This window comes from Entelurus aequoreus, linkage group LG13, assembly GCF_033978785.1.
Source record: "Entelurus aequoreus isolate RoL-2023_Sb linkage group LG13, RoL_Eaeq_v1.1, whole genome shotgun sequence".
Lineage (NCBI taxonomy): Eukaryota > Metazoa > Chordata > Actinopteri > Syngnathiformes > Syngnathidae > Entelurus > Entelurus aequoreus.
In genome coordinates this window covers 62,350,065-62,372,564 of record NC_084743.1, presented here as the reverse complement: position 1 = coordinate 62,372,564, position 22,500 = coordinate 62,350,065, and the positions used below count along the sequence as shown (strand labels likewise).

Below are 22,500 nucleotides of genomic sequence, written 5' to 3'. Positions count from 1 at the left end.
GTGGCGTCCATTTGATGGTCAATTTGTCGAGGTTACGCCATAACTTGTAGTGCGCTGGGTGTCACACTGTGCATTTTGCGTAACGTATACATGACACCCCCCCATCCCCCCCCCCCCACCCTCCTCCCCCCCGCCTTGATGGAGTTACTTAACTGCTGCAGTAATTCTCCGCCCTGCTGTCATTTAGCTACCTTGGAGATGACATTCCACTCCCCTCATCTCTCCTCCTTCCTCTGTGATATCCATTCTGTCTCCTCTTAGTCTTCACCTCCATGACCATTCTACCTTGTCCTTTCCCACTCTCTCTCTCTCTCTCTCTCTCTCTCTCTCTCTCTCTCTCTAGGTAATGGTGTCCTCGGTCTGATCTCTGTGGGTTTACTCAGAAATACATTAAAGCTTCCATGTGTGGTCTACTTATATGAAGTACATTATCTTGGCTGCCAAGGACACTCGCACATACAACCAGCTGCGTTTCCTCCCATTAGGTCCGCTGTTATCGATGTGGATCCACATCGATAACAGCGGACCTAATAGGAGGAAACGCAGCTGGTACTGGAATGTACTTACTATAAGTAGACCACACATGGAAGCTTTAAAGGCCTACTGAAATGATTTTTTTTTTTTTATTCAAACGGGGATAGCAGGTCCATTCGATGTGTCATACTTGATCATTTCGCGATTTTGCCATATTTTTGCTGAAAGGATTTAGTAGAGAACAACGACGATAAAGTTCGCAACTTTTGGTCTCTGATAAAAAAAAAAAGCCTTGCCCCTACCGGAAGTAGGGGCAAGGCTCCTCATATTTTCCTATTGTTTTCAACAATGCAGCTAGAGCGATTCGGACCAAGAAAGCGACGATTACCCCGTTAATTTGAGCGAGGATGAACGATTCGTGGATGAGGAACGTTAGAGTGAAGGACTAGAATGCAGTGCAAGACATGTCTTTTTTCGCTCTGACCGTAACTTAGGTACAAGCTGGCTCATTGGATTCCACACTCTCTCCTTTTTCTATTGTGGATCACGGATTTGTATTTTAATCCACCTGGGATACTATATCCTCTTGAAAATGAGAGTCGAGAACGCGAAATGGACATCCAGAGAGGCCCCTAATGATGATGAAATTATAATACAGGGGGCCCTGTAAAGATTTTTTTTCATGGGGCCCAACCCCTGGATACGTGTAGACTGCAATACGACGCCAGTAAACAACACCAAAATTTTAAATGTTCCATTGAAAATAAAGAACATTACACACTGCACTCAAAAATCTGTCAAAAGGTTTTAGTATGGCTTTGAAGCCGCACCGCTTGATGGATTGTCGGCTATTACAGCTACCGTAGTCAGATATACAAGTATTACTATGGTGTGTGTATAAGGACCGCGAAATGGCACCCGTTAGCAGACATATTATCTGGCGTTTTGTTTCACAATATTATGCAAAACCAACTTCTTACTTTCTGGTACCTGCTGATGTGTATTTGGGATCTGCATAAGTCCTGTAGTCCGTGCCGATGCCGTAGTCGATTAGCTTCTTCTTTTTCGCTACCTTCTTGTTATGGGGCATTCACCCTCTGCTGTTGCCATTTCTAATATATAGTAGCGTAAAGTTCTAACTTAAATCTCACAATGAAAGTTCGAAAACACACCGATGTAGTGAGTTTACATAATTCACCCTAGGAACTTAAGTTATTAGAGAGTTCTGGTCGGACGGTTTTTCACGGGACACTAGTGAGCCACGGATGAGGAGATGCTGCTCCGTTATTGATTGAAGTAAAGTCTGAATGTCGTTGAAACAGTTAGCTCCATCTTTTGACACTTCTTCCACTCCCGTCCTTGCACGCTACACAACAAAGATGGCGGGGAGAAGACGCTGTCGAAGGTGAGCCACGTAAATAAGAGCGCCCACAAAACGGCGCATCCTGAAGCGACTGTCAGAAAGCGACTTGAAGATGATCCGTAAAACATCATCTATGCAACATCTTAACCAAAGAACCACCATTACATGTTATGAAGACCACAAAGAAGTGTTTTAAATTCAGAAAAAAATCATAATAATATGACTCCTTTACCATCATCATAGCAGTCTGTCGGGCGCGACAATGACTGTTTCATTTCGGTCGGATCAAAGTCCTCCACCCAGCCCGGTCTTTTGCCTTCAGCTGCCAGGTTGCAGTGTCGATCTTCAGTTCCCTCAAATTCCGTTTAACGGTGTCCTTGTTCCGTAGCCTTGGCCTCCCTCGGTTTCGTTTCCCTTCCTCCAGCTGTGAGTAGAGCAGATGCCGAGGGAGCCGCTCGTGACTCATTCTCTCTACATGCCCGACCCATCTCGACTTCCTTTGGGTTAAGATGTCATCCATCGATGGCAGTCCAGCACGACTTAGGACCTCTGTGTTCGGGATTTTGTCTCTCCAGGAGATGTCCATGATGGTCCGAAGGTGGCGCATCATGTAGGCGTGAAGTTTTCTGCCTTGCAACCTGTAGAGCAGGGGTCACCAACGTGGTGCCCGCGGGCACCAGGTAGCCTGTAAGGACCAGATGAGTAGCCCGCTGGCCTGTTCTAAAAATAGCTCAAATAGCAGCACTTACCAGTGAGCTGCCTCTATTTTTAAAATTGTATTTATTTACTAGCAAGCTGGTCTCGCTTTGCCTGACATTTTTAATTCTAAGAGAGACAAAACTCAAATAGAATTTGAAAATCCAAGAAAATATTTTAAAGACTTGGTCTTCACTTGTTTAAATAAATTCATTATTTTTTTTACTTTGCTTCTTATAACTTTCAGAAAGACAATTTTAGAGAAAAAATACAACCTTAAAATGATTTTAGGATTTTTAAACACATATACCTTTTTACCTTTTAAATTCCTTCCTCTTCTTTCCTGACAATTTAAATCAATGTTCTAGTAAATTTGTTTTTTTTTATTGTAAAGAATAATAAATACATTTTAATTAAATTCTTCATTTTAGCTTCTGTTTTTTCGACGAAGAATATTGGTGAAATATTTCTTCAAACTTATTATGATTAAAATTTTTTAAAAAAATTCTGTCAAATCTAGTAATTCTGTAGAATCAAATTTAAATCTTATTTCAAAGTCTTTTGAATTTCTTTTAAAATTTTTGTTTTGGAAAATCTAGAAGAAATAATGATTTGTCTTTGTTAGAAATATAGCTTGGTCCAATTTGTTATATATTCTAACAAAGTGCAGATTGGATTTTAACCTATTTAAAACATGTCATCAAAATTCTAAAATTAATCTTAATCAGGAAAAATTACTAATGATGCTCCATAAATTCTTTTTTAAATTTTTTCAAAAAGATTCGAATTAGCTAGTTTTTCTCTTCTTTTTTTTGGTTGAATTTTGAATTTTAAAGAGTCAAAATTGAAGATAAACTATGTTTCAAAATTTAATTGTCATTTTTTCGTGTTTTCTCCTCTTTTAAACCGTTCAATTAAGTGTAAATATCATTAATTATTAATAATAACAGAGTTAAAGGTAAATTGAGCAAATTGGCTATTTCTGGCTATTTATTTAAGTGTGTATCAAACTGGTAGCCCTTCGCATTAATCAGTACCCAAGAAGTAGCTCTTGCTTTCAAAAAGGTTGGTGACCCCTGCTGTAGAGGGTCCAAGTTTCAGCACCGTACAAAAGTGTAGCTAGCACAGTTGCTCTGTACACCTTGCACTTGACGCAAATAGAGACATGCCTGTTGTTCCAGAGTCTTTCCCTTAATTTCCCAAACACAGCACTCGCTCTCCCCATTCCTCGGTTTGATCTCATCATCAAGCTTCCGAGGTACTTGAATGTCCGGCATTGCAAAAGTGGGTCTCCCATGACACAGACCTCCCCTGGTAGGGAGGATGTGAGCTCATACTTGGGTGGCTGGTACAAGCATTTCGTCTTCTCGATGTTTATTTTGAGGCTGAACTGACTAGCTGTTGCTGCAAACTTGTTCACAAGATCTTGTATGTCTTCTACATTGTGCGCAACTATAGCACTGTCGTCCGCAAACAGCAATTCTCTCACGACCTTTACTGTTGTCTTGCTCTTTGCTCGAAGGTGAGCGACCTTGAACAGATTTGCATCTGTTCTTGTCCGGATGTAGACCCCCTTTGATGTGTCCTTGAAAGCAACCTCGAGCATGGCTGATAGGTAGAGTGAGAACAGGGTTGGTGCTAGAACACAGCCCTGCTTCACTCCGTTGCTGACTGGGAAGTCCTTCGAGACAGATCCACCCAGTGCCACATTTGCCTGCATGCCCGTATGAAGCGCCTCAATAAGCTCAACAATCCGGTGCGCCTTTTATATGAAAAAAGACCTGAATAGACCCGCTCATCGGCAGTGCGCCTTATAATCCGGTGCGCCCTATGGTCCAGAAAATACGGTAGTCTAGCTCAAGGGTTCTTAACTTTTTATGACCTCAGGGCCCAAGGTTTCCACTAGAGCAGACCTGGGCAAATTAAGGCCCGGGGGCCACATGCGGCCCGTTAAGTATTTCAATCTGACCCACCGGACATTCCCAAATTTTTTTTTATCTTTTAAGATGGAAACTGTAGCTGCCATTATGATGTGCAGTGATGTTTTCAAATGACCGTAAGTCTTGAACTATACAAAGTATTTCAATGGTTGGCATCTGCGATTTTGCATGATATACTAGTTCAGGGGTCGGCAACCCGCGGCTCTAGAGCCGCATAGCGCCGCCCTAGTGGCTCTCTGAAACTTTTTAAAAAATGTATGAAAAATGGAAAAAGATGAGGGGGAAAAAAACTTATTTTTTGTTTTAATATGGTTTCCGTAGGAGGACAAACGTGACACAAACCTCCTTAATTGTTATAAATCACACTGTTTGTATTAAACATGCGAGTATTTGGCAAGCGCCGTTTTGTCCTACTAATTTTGGCGGTCCTTGAACTCACCTTAGTTGTTACATGTATAACTTTCTCCGACTTTCTAGGACGTGTTTTATGCCACTTCTTTTTCTGTCTCATTTTGTCCACCACACTTTTAACGTTGTGCGTGAATGCACAAAGGTGAGTTTTGTTGATGTTATTGACTTGTGTGGAGTGCTAATCAGACATATTTGGTCACTGTATGACTGCAAGCTAATCGATGCTAACATGCTATTTAGGCTAGCTATATGTACATATTGCATCATTATGCCTCATTTGTAGCTATATTTGAGCTCATTTAGTTTCCTTTAAGTCATCTCAATTCTATGTATATCTCATGACACACTATCTGTATATAATATGGCTTTTAATTTGTTGCGGCTCCAGACAAATTTGTTTTTGTATTTTTGCTCCAATATGGCTCTTTCAACATTTTGGGTTGCCGACCCCTGTACTAGTTACTATGGTAATTAATTAGTTACTATGGTAATCTAAGTCACAGCAACTCAGACGAGGCACCAAGCAGTGGGGGTGGGGAGCGTTTCCACAGAGTGTCAGCCTGAAATGTGGGTGTCAGGGACAGACGTGGAAGGAGATTTTCACAACAACGTTTTAAAGGCCTACTGAAATGACATTTTTTTTATTTAAACGGGAATAGCAGATCCATTCTATGTGTCATACTTGATCATTTCGCGATATTGCCATATTTTTGCTGAAAGGATTTAGTATAGAACAACGACGATAAAGATCGCAACTTTTGGTATCTGATAAAAACAACCCTTGCCCCTACCGGAAGTAGCGTGACGTCACAAGACAAAGGATTCCTCACAATTCCGCTTTGTTTACAATGGAGCGAGAGAGATTCGGACCGAGAAAGCGACGATTACACCATTAATTTGAGCGGGGATGAAAGATTCGTGGATGAGGAACTTTAGAGTGAAGGACTACAGTGTGGTGCGGGGTGTATCTTTTTTCGCTCTGACCGTAACTTAGGTACAAGCTGGCTCATTGGATTCCACACTCTCTCCTTTTTCTATTGTGGATCACGGATTTGTATTTTAAACCACCTCGGATACTATATCCTCTTGAAAATGAGAGTCGAGAACGCGAAATGGACATTCACAGTGACTGAACATGTAAATACACGGTTAATAATTTTCAGCTTGGCGAAGCTAAAAAAAAATAGAAGCTAACTTAGCTACAGAGCTAACGTGATAGCAGGCTCAAATGCAGATAGAAACAACATTTTAAAAAACCCTGACTGGAAGGATAGACAGAAGATCAACAATACTATTAAACCATGAACATGTAAATACACGGTTAATCATTTTCAGCTTGGCGAAGCTAAAAAAAATAGAAGCTAACTTAGCTACAGAGCTAACGTGATAGCAGGCTCAAATGCAGATAGAAACTAAATTTAAAAAAACCCTGACTGGAAGGATAGACAGAAGATCAACAATACTATTAAACCATGAACATGTAAATACACGGTTAATAATTTTCAGCTTGGCGAAGCTAAAAAAAATAGAAGCTAACTTAGCTACGGGGCTAACGTGATCGCATCAGTCTCAAATGCAGATAGAAACTAAATTTAAAAAAACCCTGACTGGAAGGATAGACAGAAGATCAACAATACTATTAAACCATGAACATGTAAATACACGGTTAATAATTTTCAGCTTGGCGAAGCTAAAAAAATAGAAGCTAACTTAGCTACAGAGCTAACGTGATAGCAGGCTCAAATGCAGATAGAAACAAAATTAAAAAAAACCCTGACTGGAAGGATAGACAGAAGATCAACAATACTACTAAACCATGAACATGTAAATACACGGTTAATAATTTTCAGCTTGGCGAAGCTAAAAAACGCTAACTTAGCTACGGGGCTAACGTGATAGCATCAGTCTCAAATGCAGATAGAAACAAAATTTTAAAAAACCCTGACTGGAAGGATAGACAGAAGATCAACAATACTATTAAACCATGAACATGTAAATACACGGTTAATCATTTTCAGCTTGGCGAAGCTAAAAAAAAATAGAAGCTAACTTAGCTACGGGGCTAACGTGGTAGCATCAGTCTCAAATGCAGATAGAAACTAAATTTTAAAAAACCCTGACTAGAAGGATAGACAGAAGATCAACAATACTATTAAACCATGAACATGTAAATACACGGTTAATAATTTTCAGCTTGGCGAAGCTAAAAAAATAGAAGCTAACTTAGCTACGGGGCTAACGTGATAGCATCAGTCTCAAATGCAGATAGAAACTAAATTTAAAAAAACCCTGACTGGAAGGATAGACAGAAGATCAACAATACTATTAAACCATGAACATGTAAATACACGGTTAATAATTTTCAGCTTGGCGAAGCTAAAAAAAATAGAAGCTAACTTAGCTACGGGGCTAACGTGATAGCATCAGTCTCAAATGCAGATAGAAACTAAATTTAAAAAAACCCTGACTGGAAGGATAGACAGAAGATCAACAATACTATTAAACCATGAACATGTAAATACACGGTTAATCATTTTCAGCTTGGCGAAGCTAAAAAAAAATAGAAGCTAACTTACCTACGGGGCTAACGTGATAGCATCAGTCTCAAATGCAGATAGAAACAAAATTTTAAAAAACCCTGACTGGAAGGATAGACAGAAGATCAACAATACTATTAAACCATGAACATGTAAATACACGGTTAATCATTTTCAGCTTGGCGAAGCTAAAAAAATAGAAGCTAACTTAGCTACGGGGCTAACGTGATAGCATCAGTCTCAAATGCAGATAGAAACTAAATTTAAAAAAAAACCCAGACTGGAAGGATAGACAGAAGATCAACAATACTATTAAACCATGAACATGTAAATACACGGTTAATCATTTTCAGCTTGGCGAAGCTAAAAAAAATAGAAGCTAACTTAGCTACGGGGCTAACGTGATAGCATCAGTCTCAAATGCAGATAGAAACTAAATTTAAAAAAACCCTGACTGGAAGGATAGACAGAAGATCAACAATACTATTAAACCATGAACATGTAAATACACGGTTAATAATTTTCAGCTTGGCGAAGCTAAAAAAAATAGAAGCTAACTTAGCTACGGGGCTAACGTGATAGCATCAGTCTCAAATGCAGATAGAAACAACATTTTAAAAAACCCTGACTGGAAGGATAGACAGAAGATCAACAATACTATTAAACCATGAACATGTAAATACACGGTTAATAATTTTCAGCTTGGCGAAGCTAAAAAAAATAGAAGCTAACTTAGCTACAGAGCTAACGTGATAGCAGGCTCAAATGCAGATAGAAACAAAATTTTAAAAAACCCTGACTGGAAGGATAGACAGAAGATCAACAATACTATTAAACCATGAACATGTAAATACACGGTTAATAATTTTCAGCTTGGCGAAGCTAAAAAAAATAGAAGCTAACTTAGCTACGGGGCTAACGTGATAGCATCAGTCTCAAATGCAGATAGAAACTAAATTTAAAAAAACCCTGACTGGAAGGATAGACAGAAGATCAACAATACTATTAAACCATGAACATGTAAATACACGGTTAATAATTTTCAGCTTGGCGAAGCTAAAAAAAAATAGAAGCTAACTTAGCTACGGGGCTAACGTGATAGCATCAGTCTCAAATGCAGATAGAAACAAAATTTTAAAAAACCCTGACTGGAAGGATAGACAGAAGATCAACAATACTATTAAACCATGAACATGTAAATACACGGTTAATAATTTTCAGCTTGGCGAAGCTAAAAAAATAGAAGCTAACTTAGCTACGGGGCTAACGTGATAGCATCAGTCTCAAATGCAGATAGAAACATAATTAAAAAAAACCCTGACTGGAAGGATAGACAGAAGATCAACAATACTATTAAACCATGAACATGTAAATACACGGTTAATCATTTTCAGCTTGGCGAAGCTAAAAAAAAAGAAGCTAACTTAGATGCGGCGGCGGGCGTTGTACGCTTTTGACGACACCCCGGCCGCCATCAGAGTCGGCAAGAAACATATATTTCCCCAAAGTTACGTACGTGACACGCACATATCGACACGCACGTACGGGCAAGCGATCAAATGTTTGGAAGCCAAAGCTGTACTCACCATAGTGCGTCTGCTATCCTGCTCAAAACACAACACAACCTCCTGGTGTTGGTGTTGCTGCAGCCAGCCGCTAATACACCGATCGCACCTACAACTTTCTTATTTGCAGTCTCCATTGTCCATTAAACAAATTGCAAAAGATTCACCAACACAGATGTCCAGAATACTGTGGAATTTTGTCGAAGAAAACAGAGGTATTTGTATGGGTCCAAACACTTCCCTTGACCTCGTGACGTCGCGTGCATACGTCATCATACCGCGACGTTTTCAAGCGGAAGTTTCGCGGGAAATTTGCACTTTATAAGTTAACCCGGCCGTATTGGCATGTGTTGCAATGTTAAGATTTCATCATTGATATATAAACTATTAGACTGCGTGGTCGGTAGTAGTGGCCTCTAAAGCTTAGTTATATATCAGATTGTATATTGTATTTTTACCCTTTGCGTTTATATTTCGCTGTTTGTCGCGTTTTGCTTGATTGTAAAATATGTCGATCGAGAGGGGGTGTGACGTTCATATGTTGTCAATATTCAGTGTTTTATCGTTCATAGAAAAATGTAAAATTCCATTCCGTTTTTTAAGGCGGTCTGTCAAAACGTTTTTAGCATTCAATCAGACATTATTGTGAGGTTTTGTATTGGTGTTCCTAAAAATAGATATACTGGCCCCCAGACACATGTCTTTCTCTAAATGTGGCCCCCCAGTCAAAATAATTGCCCAGGCCTGCACTAGAGGGACCAGGGCCACACTCAAATATCACCACTGAATTAGCAATCTTACTCTTAATTTTAATCTTATTCAATAAGTATATCTAAACTACTTACAGTTCACAAATTTGTCAAAGCATGTTTCAAACACAAAGATTATTTATTTAACACATGAACCTTCCCAGCAGGCACAAGACATTAAAACAATGTTGAGAACTTGTTGAATAAGGTCCTGACGTTGAGCAACTCAAACCTAATGTTAGAGCAACATGCAATTTGACGACATTTAATCAATGTCAGAACCCGACATTGATTTGACCTTGAAATTTGGTCATTTCCCAACCAGTATTCTACAAAACAAATACAACATTGAAACAACATGCTTTTTGACAACGTTTATTCAATGCCAGGTTGTGACGTTGATTTGACCTTGAAATGTGTTCATTTGACGTTAGACATCAAGGTTGTCTCAATTTACAAATACAAACTATTTTGTTTTAAAGGACATGTATGTATAATCAACGTTGTTTCAATGTCTTGTGCCTGCTGAGTTAGGTTTAGGTCAGGCTGATTAGAAAAATAAGTATTAACCAAATATACTGCATGAGAAAAGACTCATAAATAACTATCAATTAAAAAAAAATTAAATGAATAAACTAAACAAGAAAATGTTTATTAAATAAACTGTCAATACGCTTTAAGTACAAATGAAAATACAGCTTCACAACTTTAGTCATATTTTTTGCACTTGAGGAACTTCTCCATGACTTTAGCGCCACACTTCTTCTGTTTGTTTGACATTGTCATGACTGCCACAAGTGGTGAAAAAGTGTATTACAACTGAGTGCAGCTGAGAAACATTTTTAGGTGGTCCTCTAGGGCAGTGGTCCCCAACCACCGGGCCGCGGCCCGGTACCGGTCCGTGGATCGATTGGTACCGGGCCGCACAAGAAATTAAAAAAAATAAAATAAAAATAATATTTTTTTTTTATTTTTTTTTTATTAAATCAACATAAAAAACACAAGATACACTTACAATTAGTGCACCAACCCCAAAAAACTCCCTCCTTCATTTATACTCATTCACACTCATTCGCACAAAAGGGTTGTTTCTTTCTGTTATTAATATTTCTGGTTCCTACATTACATATCAATATACATCAATACAGTCCGTAAGCACACATGATTGTATTTTTTTATGACAAAAAAAACAAAAAAACATACACTACCGTTCAAAAGTTTGGGGTCACCCAAACAATTTTGTGGAATAGCCTTCATTTCTAAGAACAAGAATAGACTGTCGAGTTTCAGATGAAAGTTCTCTTTTTCTGGCCATTTTGAGCGTTTAATTGACCCCACAAATGTGATGCTCCAGAAACTCAATCTGCTCAAAGGAAGGTCAGTTTTGTAGCTTCTGTAACGAGCTAAACTGTTTTCAGATGTGTGAACATGATTGCAGAAGGGTTTTCTAATCATCAATTAGCCTTCTGAGCCAATGAGCAAACACATTGTACCATTAGAACACTGGAGTGATAGTTGCTGGAAATGGGCCTCTATACACCTATGTAGATATTGCACCAAAAACCAGACATTTGCAGCTAGAATAGTCATTTACCACATTAGCAATGTATAGAGTGTATTTCTTTAAAGTTAAGACTCGTTTAAAGTTATCTTCATTGAAAAGTACAGTGCTTTTCCTTCAAAAATAAGGACATTTCAATGTGACCTCAAACTTTTGAACGGTAGTGTACCGATATGCTGACCTTCCTCCCAAAATGTTGGTCTAAGTCAGGGGTGTCCAAACCTTATGACGCATTGGGCTAAAAAATTATATATATATATATATATATATATATATATATATATATATATATATATATATATATATATATATATATATATATATATATATATATATATATATATATATATATATATATATATATATATATATATATATATATATATATATATTAGGGCTGCAACTAACGATTAATTTGATAATCGATTAATCTGTCGATTATTGCTTCGATTAATCGATTAATAATCGGATAAAAGAGACAAACTACATTTCTATCCTTTCCAGTATTTTATTGATAAACAACAGCATACTGGCACCGTACTTATTTTGATTATTGTTTCTCAGCTGTTTGTACATGTTGCAGTTAATAAATAAAGGTTTATAAAAAAAATAATTAAAAGAAAAAAAAAAAAATTGCTTCTGCGCATGCGCGTAGCATAGATCCAACGAATCGATGACTAAATTAATCGCCAACTATTTTTATAATCGACTTTAATCGATTTAATCGTGTAGTTGTTGCAGCCCTAATATATATATATATATATATATATATATATATATATATATATATATATATATATATATATATATATATATATATATATATATATATATATATATATATATATATATATATATATATATATATATATATATATATATATATATATATATGTGTGTGTGTGTGTGTGTGTACATTTTATATTAATATAATGGATATATAATTAATATTTGAAGTGAATTATATTTATATAGCGCTTTTCTCTAGAGACTCAAAGCGCTTTACATAGTGAAATACATTTTTTGCATATTTAAGCTACAAACCAGTGTGGGGGGCTCTGGGAGCAGGTGGGTAAAGTGTCTTGCCCAAGGACACAACGGCAGTGACTAGGGTGGCAGAAGTGAACCGGAAACCCTCAAGTTGCTGCTGGCACGGCCGCTCTACCAACCGAGCCGTCTTAATTGGACATTACTATTATGTGAAAAGTTCGACTTCTATCTTGTTTACTTCCGCAACAACCGCCTTAAAGTTTTGTAATCAATCAGAAATATCAAGCGGCTAAAATGCGTCAGGAATGGAGTGTTTAGCATTTTCCCATCAGATTTAAATGTGTGGAATTTTGATATTGTTTAATGGACGTTTTTTATAACGTTTTATAAAGTTCAGTGAGTTACGTGTGACCATGTCTGACATTTTGTGTTGGTTGGATTTTATATATATTTTTTGCACCATGATTAGGGAAGGTTGTTTGCATTGGGTCTTATAGGTAAATGCTGCGTATACCAACAATCTAAGGTCATAGAGCTGAATTACTCATGTTGTTTACTAGGTGGCAACATAACAGCAGCTTCAAAATTCTCAGACTATTAAAACAAATTCAGTCTCCGTGTGGGTAACAGATTGAAGACTTCAGCGGGCCAAGTCCCGCGGGCCGTAGTTTGGACACCACTGGTCTAATTCCATTAAACATCAATCAATCAATGTTTATTTATATAGCCCTAAATCACAAGTGTCTCAAAGGGATGCACAAGCCACAACGACATCCTCGGTTCAGATCCCACATAAGGGCAAGGAAAAACTCACAACCCAGTGGGATGTCAATGGGAATGACTATGAGAAACCTTGGAGAGGACCGCAGATGTGGGTGACCCCCCCTCTAGGGGAGACCGGATGCAATGGACGTCGAGTGGGTCTAGCGTAATATTGTGAAAGTCCAGTCCATAGTGGATCTAACATAATAGTGAGAGTCCAGTCCATAGTGGGGCCAGCAGGAGACCATCCCGAGCGGAAACGGGTCAGCAGCGCAGAGATGTCCCCAACCGATGCACAGACGAGCAGTCCACCCCAGGTCCCGACTCTGGACAGCCAGCACTTCATCCATGGCCACCGGACCTGTGCCCCCCCTTCCACAAGTGAGAGGGGGGCAGAGCAGAAAAAGAAACGGCAGATCAACTGGTCTAAAAAGGGGGTCTATTTAAAGGCTAGAGCAGGGGTCACCAACCTTTTTGAACCCAAGGGCTACTTCTTGGGTACTGATTAATGCGAAGGGCTACCAGTTTGATACACACTTAAATAAATTGCCAGAAATAGCCAATTTGCTCAATTTACCTTTAACTCTATGTTATTATTAATAATTAATGATATTTACACTTAATTGAACGGTTTAAAAGAGGAGAAAACACGAAAAAAATGACAATTAAATTTTTAAACATAGTTTATCCTCAATTTCGACTCTTTAAAATTCAAAATTCAACCGAAAAAAAGAAGAGAAAAACTTACAAAAAATAATTTATGGAACATCATTAGTAATTTTTCCTGATTAAGATTAATTTTAGAATTTTGATGACATGTTTTAAATAGGTTAAAATCCAATCTAAACTTTGTTAGAATATATAACAGATTGGACCAAGCTATATTTCTAACAAAGACAAATCATTATTTCTTCTAGATTTTCCAGAACAAAAATTTTAAAAGAAATTCAAAAGACTTTGAAATAAGATTTAAATTTGATTCTACAGATTTTCTAGATTTGCCAGAATAATTTTTTTGAATTTTAATCATAATAAGTTTGAAGAAATATTTCACAAATATTCTTCGTCGAAAAAACAGAAGCTAAAATGAAGAATTAAATTAAAATGTATTTATTATTCTTTACAATAAAAAAAATAAATGTACTTGAACATTGATTTAAATTGTCAGGAAAGAAGAGGAAGGAATTTAAAAGGTAAAACGGTATATGTGTTTAAAAATCCTAAAATCATTTTTAAGGTTGTATTTTTTCTCTAAAATTGTCTTTCTGAAAGTTATAAGAAGCAAAGTAAAAAAAAAAAAAAGAATTTATTTAAACAAGTGAAGACCAAGTCTTTAAAATATTTTCTTGGATTTTCAAATTCTATTTGAGTTTTGTCTCTCTTAGAATTAAAAATGTCGGGCAAAGCGAGACCAGCTTGCTAGTAAATAACTAAAATTTAAAAAATAGAGGCAGCTCACTGGTAAGTGCTGCTATTTGAGCTATTTTTAGAACAGGCCGGCGGGCTACTCATCTGGTCCTTACGGGCTACCTGGTGCCCGCGGGCACCGCGTTGGTGACCCCTGGGCTAGAGTATACAAATGAGTTTTAAGATGGAACTTAAATGCTTCTACGGAGGTAGCATCTCTAACTGTTACCAGGAGGGCATTTCATAGTACTGGAGCCCCAATAGAAAACGCTCTATAGCCCGCAGACTTCAGACAACATTCATTGACCTTCTTTGTACCGACTTTCAATGATAGCCAAGGCATTCAAAACACGAAACATTAGTAGTCATTAAACTGTATCGAGCTAAAAATACACGAGCAGGCCACCTTTCAGTGACACTTTTTTTGGATTCTCAGAGGGGGAAAAAAGACATAGAAGGGACCAGAGTTCAAACAAAGAAAGTAAAAGTCAATTAAGAGAAAGAAGATCCCAAAAGAGAAAAGAACAAGATGAACCCAAATGTCTCACATTGCTATTGAAGACGAGTCAAGCTGACTGCAGACGGGGGGGATAAAAATATCCAAATGGTAAAAGTCGAGATGAAAGGCTAAGATCAGGAGACAGGAGAACAGAAGCAAACAAACCACTTAGACATGACACTTTTGATGAAACATTTAAGCACAACAACAAAAAGCTTTATGGCTTGCAATAACAACAACAAAAAAGAAAGTGTCTGACCACCAGCTTTAAAAGGATAAGTCTGCAGGAATGTCAAGTGATTAACACGGTTTGCGCCAACTCCGAGTGCAATGTGATCCCAGTGATGGTGCGCCTCGAGGACATGTGTTTATAAATAGGACTGGAGTGTAGGCAGACACCACAGGAATAATGAGAGGAACACTTGAATGAACAAAGACACATGCGCATTAATGCGAGAGGAACAACCTTCATCTTTGCTGCAGACACAGTCTTCATCAAGTGGAGGGCTTGGAGGAAATCCCTTATTTCCGTCCTGAATCTTTTTTTATTTTATTTTTTCAATCTTACCTTTTTGACTTCGGGTTAAAAGCATGACAGAGTTCAGTATGAAAGAAAAGTAGGAATGCCGATAAATGCTTTAAAATGTAATATCGGAAATTATCGGTATCGGTTTCAAGATTATCGGTATCGGTTTCAAAAAGTAAACTGTATGACTTTTTAAAACGCAGCTGTGTACACGGACGTAGGGAGAAGTACAGAGCGCCAATAAACCTTAAAGGCACTGCCTTTGCCTGCCGGCCCAGTCACATAATATCTACGGCTTTTCACACACACAAGTGAATGCCACGCATACTTGGTCAACAGCCATACAGGTCACACTGAGGGTGTCCATATAAAAAACTTTAACACTGTTACAAATATGCGCCACACTGTGAACCCACACCAAACATGAATGACAAACACATTTCGGGAGAACATCCGCACCGCAACACAACATAAACACAACAGAACAAATACCCAGAACCCCTTGCAGCACTAACTCTTCCGGGACGCTATAATATACACCCCCCGCTACGCCCTACCCACCTCCCACCCCGCCCACCTCAACCTCCTCATGCTCTCTCAGGGAGAGCATGTCCCGAATTCCAAGCTGCAGTTTTGAGGCATGTTGAAAAAAATAATGCACTTTGTGACTTCAATAATAAATATGGCAGTGCCATGTTGGCATTTTTTTCCATAACTTGAGTTGATTTATTTTGGAAAACCTTGTTACATTGTTTAATGCAGTGTTTTTCAACCACTGTGCCGCGGCACACTAGTGTGCCGTGAGATACAGTCTGGTGTGCCGTGGGAGATTATCTAATTTCACCTATTTGGGTTAAAATATTTTTTGCAAACCAGTAATCATAATCTGCAAATTATGAGTTGTTGTTGAGTGTCGGTGCTGTCTAGAGCTCGGCAGAGTAACCGTGTAATACTCTTCCATATCAGTAGGTGGCAGCCGGTAGCTAATTGCTTTGTAGATGTCGGAAACAGCGGGAGGCAGCGTGCAGGTAAAGAGGTATCTAATGCTTAAACCAAAAATAAACAAAAGGTGAGTGCCCCTAAGAAAAGGCATTGAAGCTTATGCAGAACAAAACTAAAGTTGAACTGGCTACAAAGTAAACAAAAACAGAATGCTGGACGACAGCAAAGACTTACTGTGGAGCAAAGACAATGTACAGCCGAACATGACATGACAATCAACAATGTCCCCACAAAGAAGGATAAATACAACTGAAATATTCTTGATCGCTAAAACAAAGCAGGTGCGGGAAATATCGCTCAAAGGAAGACATGAAACTGCTACAGGAAAATACCAAAAAAAGAGGAAAAGCCACCAAAATAGGAGCGCAAGACAAGAACTAAAACACTACACACAGGAAAACCGCAAAAAAAACCGCAAAATAAGTCACGGTGTGATGTGACAGGTCATGACAGTACACCTACTTTGAGACAAGAGCTATACTGATGCATGCTTGATTATGGTTTAAAGTCATATCCAACAATTGCGAGAACGACTTTTTACTGTCTACTGAGTTTCGTTTTTTAACGATTTCTGCTGGTGGTGTGCCTCCGCATTTTTTAAACGCAAAAAAATGTGCCTTGGCTCAAAAAAGGTTGAAAATCACTGGTTTAATGCATCCAGCGGGGCATCACAACAAAATTAGACATAATAATGTGTTAATTCCACGACTGTATATATCGGTATCGGTTGATATCAGGATCGGTAATTAAGAGTTGGACAATATCGGAATATCGGATATCGGCAAAAAAGGCATTATCGGACATTTCTAAAGAAAAGGAATTTGAAATAAGACACAGACGCCCCACTATAGTGTATTTGAATGATGCTGACACAAGTCTAGCCGTAATTATGGAATTTAGACCGTTTGAAATTAAGACGTACATACTTGGAACATACTATTTTGTGTGCATGTAGCTTTAATGCTAATGAGCGGGTTTTTGTGCACCCGGGTCTCTGAAGAGTGTGTGGCCCCGAGAAGCGACATAGTGCACTTGATTTACTTCACCATGTACCGTATTTTCTGGACCATAGGGCGCACCGGATTATAAGGCGCACTGCCGATGAAGGTCTTTTTTCATACAAAAGGTGCACCAGATTATAAGGCGCATTAAAGGGGTCATATTATGACTTTTTTTAAAATATAAAATACTTCCTTGTGGTCTACATAACATGTAATGGTGGTTCTTTGATCAAAATGTTGCGTAGATGATGTTTTACAGATCATCTTCAAGCCGCTTTCTGACAGTCGCTTCCGGATGCGCCGTTTTGTGGGCGGTCTTTTTTACATGGCTCACCTTCGGCAGCGTCTTCTCCCCGTCATCTTTGTTGTAGCGGTGTAGCGTGCAAGGACGGGAGTGGAAGAAGTGTCAAAAGATGGAGCTAACTGTTTTAATGACATTCTGACTTTACTTCAATCAATAACGGAGCAGCATCTCCTCATCCGGAAACAACAACACCCCCGGAAATGTGTCCCGTGAAAAACCGTCCGACCGGAACTCTCTAATAACTAAAGTTCCTTGGGTGAATAATGTAAACTCACTACACCGGTATGTTTTAGCGCTTTCATGACGAGTTTACTGACAGATATAAGTAAGAACTTTACACTACTTTATGTTAGAAATGGCAACAGCGGAGGATGAATGTCACATAATAAGAAGATAGAGAAAAAGAAGAAGCTTATCGACTACGGTGTCGGCACGGACTACAAAGGCGGGCGCGCGCAATTTTTCAGGATTCATGCAGATCCCAAATACAGGTCAGCAGGTACCAGAAGGTAAAAGTTTATTTTGCATAATATTGTGAAACAAAATGCCAGATAATACGTCTTACCTTATACACACACCATAATAACACTCCTATGTTGAAGCACAGTACAATCCATCAAGCGGCGCGGCTTCATAGCTCACCAAAGTCCTACTAAAATATTTTTATAGATTTTTGAGCGCCGTGTGTAATGTTCTATATTTTCAATGGAACATATAAAATGTGGGTGTTTTTACTTGAGTCATATTGCCATCATATTGCAGTCTACACATATCTCTTATGTTTGACTGCCATCTACGGTCACACTTATCCTTACACCACGTACCAAATAAAATTGCTTCGAAGTCGGTAAGCAAAACCAGAATTATTCCGTACATTAGGTGCACCGGGTTATAAGGCGCACTGTCGAGTTTTGAGAAAAGAAAAAAAGGATTTTAAGTGCGCCTTTTAGTCCGGAAAATAAGGTACTGCAATAATATCGATACAATGGCCTTAATACGGTAATATCGTGCCGTGAGATTTAAATTATTTAGTTACATCCCTAATAATAAGTGACCTCACCAACGCTCTTTTCTAAATTGTTTTCTCCATTTCCTATAAGTGTAATGGTCAAGTGTTCGAGTACCTAAATATTGAAGCAGATCGCAATAGATACCGTCAGTTATTCTCTCTCCGAGTTGACGTAAAGTGATCCTCTGTTGGTGTTCCCTTCTCCCTCCGTGCCGTGGTTAAACTCTGTATGGACGTCCACGCCTTGATAACTGTCAAGCCGTCACTCATCAGTCGCTGTTCTTCTTGGGTTGTTTTGACATTCTGTTCCCCCCCCCCAAAAGACGTCCGTCCAGCCCCGAGTGCAGAGGTAAATCCAATAAATCCAATTGATCTTGAGCCCTATAGCGACGCTGTCAGTGCCCAAGGCTAGTGGTATTTATCTGGAAAGGTCCCGCCAATGATGGTTACATCATCAGTCTCACTTGGAGTTTTCAATCAGATACCGACTTAAAAGAAACAGGAGTGTTGGACATTCTGTATTTCCTCAAATAGTGACAAGCTGGCGTTTATATCATCAGTTGTCCAAACTTTCTTTAATATTAACTAGAGATGTCCGATAATATCGGCCGATAAATGCTTTAAAATGTAATATCGGAAATTATCGGTATCGGTTTTTTTATTATCTGTATCGGGGTTTTTTTGTTTGTTTGTTTGTTTGTTTTATTAAATCAACATAAAAAACACAAGATACACTTACAATTAGTGCACCAACCCAAAAAACCTCCCTCCCCCATTTACACTCATTCACACAAAAGGGTTGTTTCCTTCTGTTATTAATATTGTGGTTCCTACATTATATATCAATATATATCAATACAGTCTGCAAGGGATACAGTCCGTAAGCACACATGATTGTGCGTGCTGCTGGTCCACTAATAGTACTAACCTTTAACAGTTAATTTTACTAATTTTCATTAATTACTAGTTTCTATGTAACTGATTTTAAATTGTTTTACTTTCTTTTTTATTCAAGAAAATGTTTTTAATTTATTTATCTTATTTTATTTTATTAATTTTTTAAAAAAAGGACCTTATCTTCACCATACCTGGTTGTCCAAATTAGGCATAATAATGTGTTAATTCCACAACTGTATATATCAGTATCGGTATCGGTTGATATCGGTATCGGTAATTAAAGAGTTGGACAATATCGGAATATCGGATATCGGCAAAAAGCCATTATCGGACATCCCTAATATTAACATCTAAAAAAAATTTTAACAATGAGCTGATAATGTTAACTGTGCAGTAGGGATAGGCGATATGGCCTAAAATCTATATCACGATTATATTGCAGCTTCCAATATATATAACATACATCATTGTTTATATCATTTGGCATATAAATCATAGTAAAAAAATGGGTTACAAATATAGATGCTGACGTATGCAGTAACGTCTTTTCCGGTTGTAATATTTTCTTAAAACGATTATTATTGTACTTGTTAATTTACTGTTAATATTTGGTTACATTCTGTTGTAACATGGTTTTATTGACATTTCTGTTAAAATGTAATGAACACTTATTATTATGTTGTTTTAATACTTTACATTAGTAAATTATTACAAATTTGGGTATGGATCCAATACCAAGCAGTTACAGGGGCGGTATCGGTCATACCAATACTGTTACCTATATTTTTTTAATACAATTAAATGATTACATTTTTTATCATAGTTATGATCAGACAAAAACACAGGATGGCGGGATAACAGATTCTTTACCGAGTCGCCTTGTGTAATTGTTTGGTTGTCAAATGTTAAGGTGGTATTATTAAATAGGTGTCGGTGTCTAGCAGGACCGATAATCAGCATTTCCGTTTTCTTGGCGTTGAATTGCAAACAGTTAGCGGACATCCATTGTTTAATTTCATTAAGACACGGCTCCATAATACTTTTAAATGAGACTCAGAAGTGTTTACCATCAGCTCATTGTTAAATGTTGAATAAAAGAAGTATTTTTAAACAAAGTACTATTTATTACCACATGAACACACACAACAATACCAAAAAAAATGGTACTGTTGGGTATTGAGTCCTAGGTACTCTCTGAAAGTTATTTCACTAAGGATGATCTTTTTATCAATTTTGTCTTTAATTTTCTTATTAAATATTTTTATAAAGCAGGTGTTGGGTGTAAACAATTGGTGGTCTTATATTCTTATGTTTAGTCTACTTTATAACTGCATTACCCCTTTCCATTCTTACCCTTTCCATCTTTTGTAACTGAGCTATTGTGTGGAACAATTTCTTAAGTTATTTCACTAAGGATGATTTTTTTTTTTATACATTTTGTCTTTGATTTTCTTATTAAATATTTTTATAAAGCAGGTGTTGGGTAAAAAAATTGGCGGTCTTATATTTAGGTAAATATGGTACTTCTTCTCAGTTTCAAACACTGATGACATCTATTAAACAAGACAAGAAGCAAATAATTAAACAGAGACAGAATTAAATTTGGCTCAATTTGAGGAGAGACACATGGACACTGTACCCTTGTAACAGTGTCTCAGCACGCTCTGGCGAAAGATTGTACGCTTCCTCCTTTATTTGGACTTTCTCTGACCACATGGCAAGAGCTGCTTCTAAGGGACAAGGTCGTAAACAGCCATCGCCTTTGATTACAACAGTTCAAAAGAAAAGGTCGTAAACAGTTCACAGAAAAGGTCATAAAAGAGTTCAAAAAGAGGTTCGTAAAACAGTTGAAAAAGAGGTTCGTAAAACAGTTGAAAAAGAAGGTTCAAAAAGAGGTCGTCTGGAACTTGGGCAGATCCTGCCTTCTCTTTGATTGATTGATTGAGACTTTTATTAGTAGGTTGCACAGTGAAGTACATATTCCGTACAATTGACCACCAAATGGTAACACCCGAATAAGTTTTTCAACTTGTTTAAGTCAGGGTCCACTTAAATTGATTCATGATACAGATATATACTATCATATATACTATCATCATAATACAGTCATCACACAAGATAATCACATTTAATTATTTACATTATTTACAATCAGGGGGGGAGGTAGGATATGGACATCAAGTAGTGGACATAGAGAGAGAGAGAGAGAGAGAGAGAGAGAGAGAGAGAGAGAGAGAGAGAGAGAGAGAGAGAGAGAGGAGAGAGAGAGAGAGATCAGAAGGCATAAGAAAAAGTATCTGCATTTGATTGTTTACATTTGATTATTAGCAATCCGGGGAGGGTGTTAGTTTAGGGTTGTAGCTGCCTGGAGGTGAACTTTTATTGCGTTTTTGAAGGAGGATAGAGATGCCCTTTATTTTATACCTGTTGGGAGCGCATTCCACATTGATGTGGCATAGAAAGAGAATGAGTTAAGATCTTTATTAGTTCGGAATCTGGGTTTAACGTGGTTAGTGGAACACCCCCTGGTGTTGTGGTTATGGCGGTCATTTACGTTAAGGAAGTAGTTTGACATGTACTTCGGTATCAGGGAGGTGTAGCGGATTTTATAGACTAGGCTCAGTGCAAGTTGTTTAACTCTGTCCTCCACCTTGAGCCAGCCCACTTTAGAGAAGTGGGTAGGGGTGAGGTGGGATCTGGGGTGGAGGTCTAGAAGTAACCTGACTAGCTTGTTCTGAGATGTTTGGAGTTTAGATTTGAGGGTTTTGGAGGTGCTAGGGTACCAGGAGGTGCATGCGTAATCGAAA

General features: G+C 37.9%; 1 protein-coding gene across 1 annotated transcript in view; it reads left to right on the top strand.

Annotated features, from left to right (window-relative positions):
* The window catches only part of LOC133663575 (sodium channel subunit beta-4-like), a 46,142-nt gene that overhangs the window by 8,955 nt on the left and 14,687 nt on the right, over positions 1-22,500 (top strand). The gene's annotated exons all lie outside the window — the stretch shown is intronic.